This window comes from Eutrigla gurnardus (assembly GCF_963514095.1).
Source record: "Eutrigla gurnardus genome assembly, chromosome: 19".
NCBI classification, from domain to species: Eukaryota; Metazoa; Chordata; class Actinopteri; order Perciformes; family Triglidae; genus Eutrigla; species Eutrigla gurnardus.
In genome coordinates this window covers 24,387,763-24,400,107 of record NC_139930.1, presented here as the reverse complement: position 1 = coordinate 24,400,107, position 12,345 = coordinate 24,387,763, and positions in this window count along the sequence as shown.

The window sequence follows — 12,345 nt, the reverse complement described above, 5'->3', positions numbered from 1 at the left end:
CTGGATAAAAGGAAAAGCAGAATAACACCTGATTGGCAATAAGACAGACACACTCTCCGGAACTGATCAATCTGGGGAGGGCCACCCCTGGGTGAGGGTGTCTAGTGATAAATGGCCGAAACGCCCAATGATCCCGGGGACCACTACTGATGATGTGTCCGAAATCATATAATTATTCAACAGGAAAACTCAATCCCAACATTTGAAAAAACTAAAGGACAACAAGTTTAAAGAAAACGAGAATAATAATAAGCATAATAATAATAATAATAATAATAATAATAATAACAGATTTCATTAAAATCTCTTTCAAGAAAAATCCTTCAAAAAGACTTAAAAGTCAGTTCAAACAGGAAACCACAATCATGGCTGCTCTGCTCTTCTGGAATCACTGCACGAGGGACTCGGATTGGGACATCTGGATCTGGATCTCTATCCCTCACCCTGACCTCTATACCTAACCCTAACCTTAACCCAATGATCCTGGGATCCACTACTGATGATGTGTCCAAAATCATATAATTATTCAACAGGAAAACTCAATCCCGACAACATTTGAAAAAACTAAAGGACAACAAGCTTACAGGAACAAAACTACTGAACGACCCTAAAGACAACAATAACCAATAACAAAACCAAAAATGGATTTATTTAACAGGTCTGAAGAGACACTAACCCTTAACAACCTGAAAGACAACAACAACAATAATGACAACAAAACAAAAAGAGAGTTATTTAAGTAATTGGCTTATTATTCAATTGTGTATTTTATTTATTATTAAGTTAATACAGCACTTTCCGTCCTGTTCAGCTTCCGGTTAAACACCGTCCAGCCGTGGTCAGCTTGGCTGCCGCGAAGAGGTAATCTCTGTTGCTTGGGTGTTCATGTCGGATCTGGGCCGTGGTCAGCTCGGCTGCCGCGAAGAGCTCGTCTCTGTTGCTCCAGTTTTCAGGTCGGCACGGTTGCTGAGTAGTGATTATGGCATTAGGTTAATTTAATTCATTATTCAATTGAGTGTTTAATTGATTATTTATTTAATTAATTTTTATAACAATCCTTCAAGTAAATTCCCTCCAAAAGGTTGAAAAAGCAGCTCAAACAGGAAACCACAATCATGACTGCTCTGCTCTTCTGGAATCACTGCACGAGGGACTCGGACTGGGACATCTGGATCTGGAAAGGCAGGATCTGTTACTCATCATCCTCACTACGGACCTGGAACACACACACGCGCACACACACACACACGCACGCTCACCTAGCCACTGCTTCACCACATCCCGCACATTTCACGCCCTCCCGCCCCTCCTCCGCTCCTCGGCTGGAGGGTGCGCGTAGGGCCCCAGAGGCGCCTCAACGGGTGGGGGAGGGTTCTTGATGTAACCACATCACCCCTCCTTATCTCTGGTTTAGCTTCTTAGGTCTTCACATGTCACATCTCACATTCACGTCACATCGCCCTACCGCCCCTCCTCCGCTCCTCGGCTGGAGGGTGCGCGTAGGGCCCCAGAGGCGCCTCAACGGGTGGGGGAGGGTTCTTGATGTAACCACATCACCCCTCCTCATCTCTGGTTTAGCTTCTTAGGTCCTCACACTCCACACCTCACATTCCTCTCGGGAACTTCGTCACATCTCCCTCCCACCCCTCCTCCGCTCCTCGGCTGGAGGGCCACAGAGGAGCCTTAACTCCTAACCCTGACCCTGACCTCTAATCCTAACCATCACCCTGACCTCTAATCCTAACCCTAACCACCTGACCCTAAACCTAACTCCTCTTGTATGATGCCAACATCCAATAACGTGGTCTGACCCTCAGCATTCCACCACCATGCCTGTCCTTAACACCTCACTCACTCCTCAGGTCTAAGTTCAGCTGGCTGGGGAGACTTGAACGACAAGCGCCGGCCAGTGCCATGCCTTGGTGCTCCATTCAACTGCGAAGTCGTTGGACGACGCGGGGAGCTCCATGTGTTCTTTCTCTATACCTAACCAGCCAGAGCCTTCGGACTGACTTGTCTCCTTGCAATCCTAAATGACTTAGACCTGGCATTACTCTCCTCTTCTGGGACACATACTCCATCCTGGTTCTCTTAAGGGTCCACCTACCCCAGATTATTAAGGTAAAACACTCCCTGTATGACCATTATATGTACTTCTGGTGAACCTGAAGAGGACGAGCCGGACACTCCTGGATGCACGGGACCTCATAATATCAAGTTGGCTTTGATCTGAACCCTCTAGCACCTTCAGAAGGCAAGTTATTCCCAAAACACACATTTTAACAGCAAAGCATGCTGGGTAAATAACAAAAACGCTCATTTCTCCTTATTTTACCACCATTTGATGATTAAAAACCTCATTAAGACTGTTAAATAAACTACTCTCAACAAAGTAAGAATACTTTTATACCAACTGCAATGAATAATGTACTTCTGGTGAACCTGAAGAGGACGAGCCGGACACTATTGGATGCACGGGACCTCATAATACCAAGTGGGCGTTGATTCTAACCCTCTAGCACCTTCAGAAAGCAAGTTATTCCCAAAATGCAGATTTCAACAGCAAAGCATGCTGGGTAAACAACAAAAACGCTAATTTCCCCTTATTTTACCACCATTTGTTGATTTAAAAAACCTCAATTACACTGCTAAATAAACTACTCTCAACAAAGTAAGAATACTTTTATACCAACTGCAAAAAATAACAGAAAACTAATTTTTCCTGCTTGCACCATGACTGTAATCAACGTTGCAGAACTTGACCTAAGGAAACTAAGCACTGGAGTGGACATGGATCAACAGCATCCTCTGGTGGTCGTGCGGTGTATGGGACACATGGGGATCATTGAGAATAAACAGACTTCAACTCTGTTCAGCCAGGCCGGGGCTACCTAGCGGTGTTAACAACTGGTCTGGTTTAAACAGTAGGTAAGTATTCACCTCCATTTAGCTTTTCTCCCCTATTTATACTAGACTGAATAAATCTAAATTAAAGTCAATTTAAATTAGATTAAATATACAGTTAAAAATGAGGTTTAAACACCAGACTGATGATAACCTGACTGCAAGCCTAAAACCAACCCGACTTATTTATTTATTTATCTTCTACCTGTTACTCATTTATGAAATGATAAATAATAATTAATTAATTAATTAATTAATTAATGATTAATTCCGGATATGAAGGAAAAACGTCAGTTCAAACAGGAAACCACAATCATGGCTGCTCGGCGCTTCTGAAATCACTGCACGAGGGACTCGGACTGGGACATCTGGATCTGGAAAGGCAGGATCTGCTACTCATCATCCTCACTACGGACCTGGAACACACTCACCTGGCCACTCTTCATAACATTACCGCCCCTCCTGCACAGGCCTGCAGGTGGGGAGGGATGGGATTCAGAAAGCCTAACGCCAACCCGGCTTATTTATTTATCTACTATCTATTATTCGTTTATGAAATAATAAAAAATAAATAAATAATTAATTACTAAATAATAATAAATAAATAAAAATATTATAATAAAATATATAAAAAATATAATCATAAAATAATATAATAATAAACAAATCAATTAATAAATAACTATAAAAAATAAATAAATAAATAATTATTTAATGATTAATTCTGGATAAAAGGAAAAGCAGAATAACACCTGATTGGCAATAAGACAGACACACTCTCCGGAACTGATCAATCTGGGGAGGGCCACCCCTGGGTGAGGGTGTCTAGTGATAAATGGCCGAAACGCCCAATGATCCCGGGGACCACTACTGATGATGTGTCCGAAATCATATAATTATTCAACAGGAAAACTCAATCCCAACATTTGAAAAAACTAAAGGACAACAAGTTTAAAGAAAACGAGAATAATAATAAGCATAATAATAATAATAATAATAATAATAATAATAACAGATTTCATTAAAATCTCTTTCAAGAAAAATCCTTCAAAAAGACTTAAAAGTCAGTTCAAACAGGAAACCACAATCATGGCTGCTCTGCTCTTCTGGAATCACTGCACGAGGGACTCGGATTGGGACATCTGGATCTGGATCTCTATCCCTCACCCTGACCTCTATACCTAACCCTAACCTTAACCCAATGATCCTGGGATCCACTACTGATGATGTGTCCAAAATCATATAATTATTCAACAGGAAAACTCAATCCCGACAACATTTGAAAAAACTAAAGGACAACAAGCTTACAGGAACAAAACTACTGAACGACCCTAAAGACAACAATAACCAATAACAAAACCAAAAATGGATTTATTTAACAGGTCTGAAGAGACACTAACCCTTAACAACCTGAAAGACAACAACAACAATAATGACAACAAAACAAAAAGAGAGTTATTTAAGTAATTGGCTTATTATTCAATTGTGTATTTTATTTATTATTAAGTTAATACAGCACTTTCCGTCCTGTTCAGCTTCCGGTTAAACACCGTCCAGCCGTGGTCAGCTTGGCTGCCGCGAAGAGGTAATCTCTGTTGCTTGGGTGTTCATGTCGGATCTGGGCCGTGGTCAGCTCGGCTGCCGCGAAGAGCTCGTCTCTGTTGCTCCAGTTTTCAGGTCGGCACGGTTGCTGAGTAGTGATTATGGCATTAGGTTAATTTAATTCATTATTCAATTGAGTGTTTAATTGATTATTTATTTAATTAATTTTTATAACAATCCTTCAAGTAAATTCCCTCCAAAAGGTTGAAAAAGCAGCTCAAACAGGAAACCACAATCATGACTGCTCTGCTCTTCTGGAATCACTGCACGAGGGACTCGGACTGGGACATCTGGATCTGGAAAGGCAGGATCTGTTACTCATCATCCTCACTACGGACCTGGAACACACACACGCGCACACACACACACACGCACGCTCACCTAGCCACTGCTTCACCACATCCCGCACATTTCACGCCCTCCCGCCCCTCCTCCGCTCCTCGGCTGGAGGGTGCGCGTAGGGCCCCAGAGGCGCCTCAACGGGTGGGGGAGGGTTCTTGATGTAACCACATCACCCCTCCTTATCTCTGGTTTAGCTTCTTAGGTCTTCACATGTCACATCTCACATTCACGTCACATCGCCCTACCGCCCCTCCTCCGCTCCTCGGCTGGAGGGTGCGCGTAGGGCCCCAGAGGCGCCTCAACGGGTGGGGGAGGGTTCTTGATGTAACCACATCACCCCTCCTCATCTCTGGTTTAGCTTCTTAGGTCCTCACACTCCACACCTCACATTCCTCTCGGGAACTTCGTCACATCTCCCTCCCACCCCTCCTCCGCTCCTCGGCTGGAGGGCCACAGAGGAGCCTTAACTCCTAACCCTGACCCTGACCTCTAATCCTAACCATCACCCTGACCTCTAATCCTAACCCTAACCACCTGACCCTAAACCTAACTCCTCTTGTATGATGCCAACATCCAATAACGTGGTCTGACCCTCAGCATTCCACCACCATGCCTGTCCTTAACACCTCACTCACTCCTCAGGTCTAAGTTCAGCTGGCTGGGGAGACTTGAACGACAAGCGCCGGCCAGTGCCATGCCTTGGTGCTCCATTCAACTGCGAAGTCGTTGGACGACGCGGGGAGCTCCATGTGTTCTTTCTCTATACCTAACCAGCCAGAGCCTTCGGACTGACTTGTCTCCTTGCAATCCTAAATGACTTAGACCTGGCATTACTCTCCTCTTCTGGGACACATACTCCATCCTGGTTCTCTTAAGGGTCCACCTACCCCAGATTATTAAGGTAAAACACTCCCTGTATGACCATTATATGTACTTCTGGTGAACCTGAAGAGGACGAGCCGGACACTCCTGGATGCACGGGACCTCATAATATCAAGTTGGCTTTGATCTGAACCCTCTAGCACCTTCAGAAGGCAAGTTATTCCCAAAACACACATTTTAACAGCAAAGCATGCTGGGTAAATAACAAAAACGCTCATTTCTCCTTATTTTACCACCATTTGATGATTAAAAACCTCATTAAGACTGTTAAATAAACTACTCTCAACAAAGTAAGAATACTTTTATACCAACTGCAATGAATAATGTACTTCTGGTGAACCTGAAGAGGACGAGCCGGACACTATTGGATGCACGGGACCTCATAATACCAAGTGGGCGTTGATTCTAACCCTCTAGCACCTTCAGAAAGCAAGTTATTCCCAAAATGCAGATTTCAACAGCAAAGCATGCTGGGTAAACAACAAAAACGCTAATTTCCCCTTATTTTACCACCATTTGTTGATTTAAAAAACCTCAATTACACTGCTAAATAAACTACTCTCAACAAAGTAAGAATACTTTTATACCAACTACAAAAAATAACAGAAAACTAATTTTTCCTGCTTGCACCATGACTGTAATCAACGTTGCAGAACTTGACCTAAGGAAACTAAGCACTGGAGTGGACATGGATCAACAGCATCCTCTGGTGGTCGTGCGGTGTATGGGACACATGGGGATCATTGAGAATAAACAGACTTCAACTCTGTTCAGCCAGGCCGGGGCTACCTAGCGGTGTTAACAACTGGTCTGGTTTAAACAGTAGGTAAGTATTCACCTCCATTTAGCTTTTCTCCCCTATTTATACTAGACTGAATAAATCTAAATTAAAGTCAATTTAAATTAGATTAAATATACAGTTAAAAATGAGGTTTAAACACCAGACTGATGATAACCTGACTGCAAGCCTAAAACCAACCCGACTTATTTATTTATTTATCTTCTACCTGTTACTCATTTATGAAATGATAAATAATAATTAATTAATTAATTAATTAATTAATGATTAATTCCGGATATGAAGGAAAAACGTCAGTTCAAACAGGAAACCACAATCATGGCTGCTCGGCGCTTCTGAAATCACTGCACGAGGGACTCCGACTGGGACATCTGGATCTGGAAAGGCAGGATCTGCTACTCATCATCCTCACTACGGACCTGGAACACACTCACCTGGCCACTCTTCATAACATTACCGCCCCTCCTGCACAGGCCTGCAGGTGGGGAGGGATGGGATTCAGAAAGCCTAACGCCAACCCGGCTTATTTATTTATCTACTATCTATTATTCGTTTATGAAATAATAAAAAATAAATAAATAATTAATTACTAAATAATAATAAATAAATAAAAATATTATAATAAAATATATAAAAAATATAATCATAAAATAATATAATAATAAACAAATCAATTAATAAATAACTATAAAAAATAAATAAATAAATAATTATTTAATGATTAATTCTGGATAAAAGGAAAAGCAGAATAACACCTGATTGGCAATAAGACAGACACACTCTCCGGAACTGATCAATCTGGGGAGGGCCACCCCTGGGTGAGGGTGTCTAGTGATAAATGGCCGAAACGCCCAATGATCCCGGGGACCACTACTGATGATGTGTCCGAAATCATATAATTATTCAACAGGAAAACTCAATCCCAACATTTGAAAAAACTAAAGGACAACAAGTTTAAAGAAAACGAGAATAATAATAAGCATAATAATAATAATAATAATAATAATAATAATAATAACAGATTTCATTAAAATCTCTTTCAAGAAAAATCCTTCAAAAAGACTTAAAAGTCAGTTCAAACAGGAAACCACAATCATGGCTGCTCTGCTCTTCTGGAATCACTGCACGAGGGACTCGGATTGGGACATCTGGATCTGGATCTCTATCCCTCACCCTGACCTCTATACCTAACCCTAACCTTAACCCAATGATCCTGGGATCCACTACTGATGATGTGTCCAAAATCATATAATTATTCAACAGGAAAACTCAATCCCGACAACATTTGAAAAAACTAAAGGACAACAAGCTTACAGGAACAAAACTACTGAACGACCCTAAAGACAACAATAACCAATAACAAAACCAAAAATGGATTTATTTAACAGGTCTGAAGAGACACTAACCCTTAACAACCTGAAAGACAACAACAACAATAATGACAACAAAACAAAAAGAGAGTTATTTAAGTAATTGGCTTATTATTCAATTGTGTATTTTATTTATTATTAAGTTAATACAGCACTTTCCGTCCTGTTCAGCTTCCGGTTAAACACCGTCCAGCCGTGGTCAGCTTGGCTGCCGCGAAGAGGTAATCTCTGTTGCTTGGGTGTTCATGTCGGATCTGGGCCGTGGTCAGCTCGGCTGCCGCGAAGAGCTCGTCTCTGTTGCTCCAGTTTTCAGGTCGGCACGGTTGCTGAGTAGTGATTATGGCATTAGGTTAATTTAATTCATTATTCAATTGAGTGTTTAATTGATTATTTATTTAATTAATTTTTATAACAATCCTTCAAGTAAATTCCCTCCAAAAGGTTGAAAAAGCAGCTCAAACAGGAAACCACAATCATGACTGCTCTGCTCTTCTGGAATCACTGCACGAGGGACTCGGACTGGGACATCTGGATCTGGAAAGGCAGGATCTGTTACTCATCATCCTCACTACGGACCTGGAACACACACACGCGCACACACACACACACGCACGCTCACCTAGCCACTGCTTCACCACATCCCGCACATTTCACGCCCTCCCGCCCCTCCTCCGCTCCTCGGCTGGAGGGTGCGCGTAGGGCCCCAGAGGCGCCTCAACGGGTGGGGGAGGGTTCTTGATGTAACCACATCACCCCTCCTTATCTCTGGTTTAGCTTCTTAGGTCTTCACATGTCACATCTCACATTCACGTCACATCGCCCTACCGCCCCTCCTCCGCTCCTCGGCTGGAGGGTGCGCGTAGGGCCCCAGAGGCGCCTCAACGGGTGGGGGAGGGTTCTTGATGTAACCACATCACCCCTCCTCATCTCTGGTTTAGCTTCTTAGGTCCTCACACTCCACACCTCACATTCCTCTCGGGAACTTCGTCACATCTCCCTCCCACCCCTCCTCCGCTCCTCGGCTGGAGGGCCACAGAGGAGCCTTAACTCCTAACCCTGACCCTGACCTCTAATCCTAACCATCACCCTGACCTCTAATCCTAACCCTAACCACCTGACCCTAAACCTAACTCCTCTTGTATGATGCCAACATCCAATAACGTGGTCTGACCCTCAGCATTCCACCACCATGCCTGTCCTTAACACCTCACTCACTCCTCAGGTCTAAGTTCAGCTGGCTGGGGAGACTTGAACGACAAGCGCCGGCCAGTGCCATGCCTTGGTGCTCCATTCAACTGCGAAGTCGTTGGACGACGCGGGGAGCTCCATGTGTTCTTTCTCTATACCTAACCAGCCAGAGCCTTCGGACTGACTTGTCTCCTTGCAATCCTAAATGACTTAGACCTGGCATTACTCTCCTCTTCTGGGACACATACTCCATCCTGGTTCTCTTAAGGGTCCACCTACCCCAGATTATTAAGGTAAAACACTCCCTGTATGACCATTATATGTACTTCTGGTGAACCTGAAGAGGACGAGCCGGACACTCCTGGATGCACGGGACCTCATAATATCAAGTTGGCTTTGATCTGAACCCTCTAGCACCTTCAGAAGGCAAGTTATTCCCAAAACACACATTTTAACAGCAAAGCATGCTGGGTAAATAACAAAAACGCTCATTTCTCCTTATTTTACCACCATTTGATGATTAAAAACCTCATTAAGACTGTTAAATAAACTACTCTCAACAAAGTAAGAATACTTTTATACCAACTGCAATGAATAATGTACTTCTGGTGAACCTGAAGAGGACGAGCCGGACACTATTGGATGCACGGGACCTCATAATACCAAGTGGGCGTTGATTCTAACCCTCTAGCACCTTCAGAAAGCAAGTTATTCCCAAAATGCAGATTTCAACAGCAAAGCATGCTGGGTAAACAACAAAAACGCTAATTTCCCCTTATTTTACCACCATTTGTTGATTTAAAAAACCTCAATTACACTGCTAAATAAACTACTCTCAACAAAGTAAGAATACTTTTATACCAACTGCAAAAAATAACAGAAAACTAATTTTTCCTGCTTGCACCATGACTGTAATCAACGTTGCAGAACTTGACCTAAGGAAACTAAGCACTGGAGTGGACATGGATCAACAGCATCCTCTGGTGGTCGTGCGGTGTATGGGACACATGGGGATCATTGAGAATAAACAGACTTCAACTCTGTTCAGCCAGGCCGGGGCTACCTAGCGGTGTTAACAACTGGTCTGGTTTAAACAGTAGGTAAGTATTCACCTCCATTTAGCTTTTCTCCCCTATTTATACTAGACTGAATAAATCTAAATTAAAGTCAATTTAAATTAGATTAAATATACAGTTAAAAATGAGGTTTAAACACCAGACTGATGATAACCTGACTGCAAGCCTAAAACCAACCCGACTTATTTATTTATTTATCTTCTACCTGTTACTCATTTATGAAATGATAAATAATAATTAATTAATTAATTAATTAATTAATGATTAATTCCGGATATGAAGGAAAAACGTCAGTTCAAACAGGAAACCACAATCATGGCTGCTCGGCGCTTCTGAAATCACTGCACGAGGGACTCGGACTGGGACATCTGGATCTGGAAAGGCAGGATCTGCTACTCATCATCCTCACTACGGACCTGGAACACACTCACCTGGCCACTCTTCATAACATTACCGCCCCTCCTGCACAGGCCTGCAGGTGGGGAGGGATGGGATTCAGAAAGCCTAACGCCAACCCGGCTTATTTATTTATCTACTATCTATTATTCGTTTATGAAATAATAAAAAATAAATAAATAATTAATTACTAAATAATAATAAATAAATAAAAATATTATAATAAAATATATAAAAAATATAATCATAAAATAATATAATAATAAACAAATCAATTAATAAATAACTATAAAAAATAAATAAATAAATAATTATTTAATGATTAATTCTGGATAAAAGGAAAAGCAGAATAACACCTGATTGGCAATAAGACAGACACACTCTCCGGAACTGATCAATCTGGGGAGGGCCACCCCTGGGTGAGGGTGTCTAGTGATAAATGGCCGAAACGCCCAATGATCCCGGGGACCACTACTGATGATGTGTCCGAAATCATATAATTATTCAACAGGAAAACTCAATCCCAACATTTGAAAAAACTAAAGGACAACAAGTTTAAAGAAAACGAGAATAATAATAAGCATAATAATAATAATAATAATAATAATAATAACAGATTTCATTAAAATCTCTTTCAAGAAAAATCCTTCAAAAAGACTTAAAAGTCAGTTCAAACAGGAAACCACAATCATGGCTGCTCTGCTCTTCTGGAATCACTGCACGAGGGACTCGGATTGGGACATCTGGATCTGGATCTCTATCCCTCACCCTGACCTCTATACCTAACCCTAACCTTAACCCAATGATCCTGGGATCCACTACTGATGATGTGTCCAAAATCATATAATTATTCAACAGGAAAACTCAATCCCGACAACATTTGAAAAAACTAAAGGACAACAAGCTTACAGGAACAAAACTACTGAACGACCCTAAAGACAACAATAACCAATAACAAAACCAAAAATGGATTTATTTAACAGGTCTGAAGAGACACTAACCCTTAACAACCTGAAAGACAACAACAACAATAATGACAACAAAACAAAAAGAGAGTTATTTAAGTAATTGGCTTATTATTCAATTGTGTATTTTATTTATTATTAAGTTAATACAGCACTTTCCGTCCTGTTCAGCTTCCGGTTAAACACCGTCCAGCCGTGGTCAGCTTGGCTGCCGCGAAGAGGTAATCTCTGTTGCTTGGGTGTTCATGTCGGATCTGGGCCGTGGTCAGCTCGGCTGCCGCGAAGAGCTCGTCTCTGTTGCTCCAGTTTTCAGGTCGGCACGGTTGCTGAGTAGTGATTATGGCATTAGGTTAATTTAATTCATTATTCAATTGAGTGTTTAATTGATTATTTATTTAATTAATTTTTATAACAATCCTTCAAGTAAATTCCCTCCAAAAGGTTGAAAAAGCAGCTCAAACAGGAAACCACAATCATGACTGCTCTGCTCTTCTGGAATCACTGCACGAGGGACTCGGACTGGGACATCTGGATCTGGAAAGGCAGGATCTGTTACTCATCATCCTCACTACGGACCTGGAACACACACACGCGCACACACACACACACGCACGCTCACCTAGCCACTGCTTCACCACATCCCGCACATTTCACGCCCTCCCGCCCCTCCTCCGCTCCTCGGCTGGAGGGTGCGCGTAGGGCCCCAGAGGCGCCTCAACGGGTGGGGGAGGGTTCTTGATGTAACCACATCACCCCTCCTTATCTCTGGTTTAGCTTCTTAGGTCTTCACATGTCACATCTCACATTCACGTCACATCGCC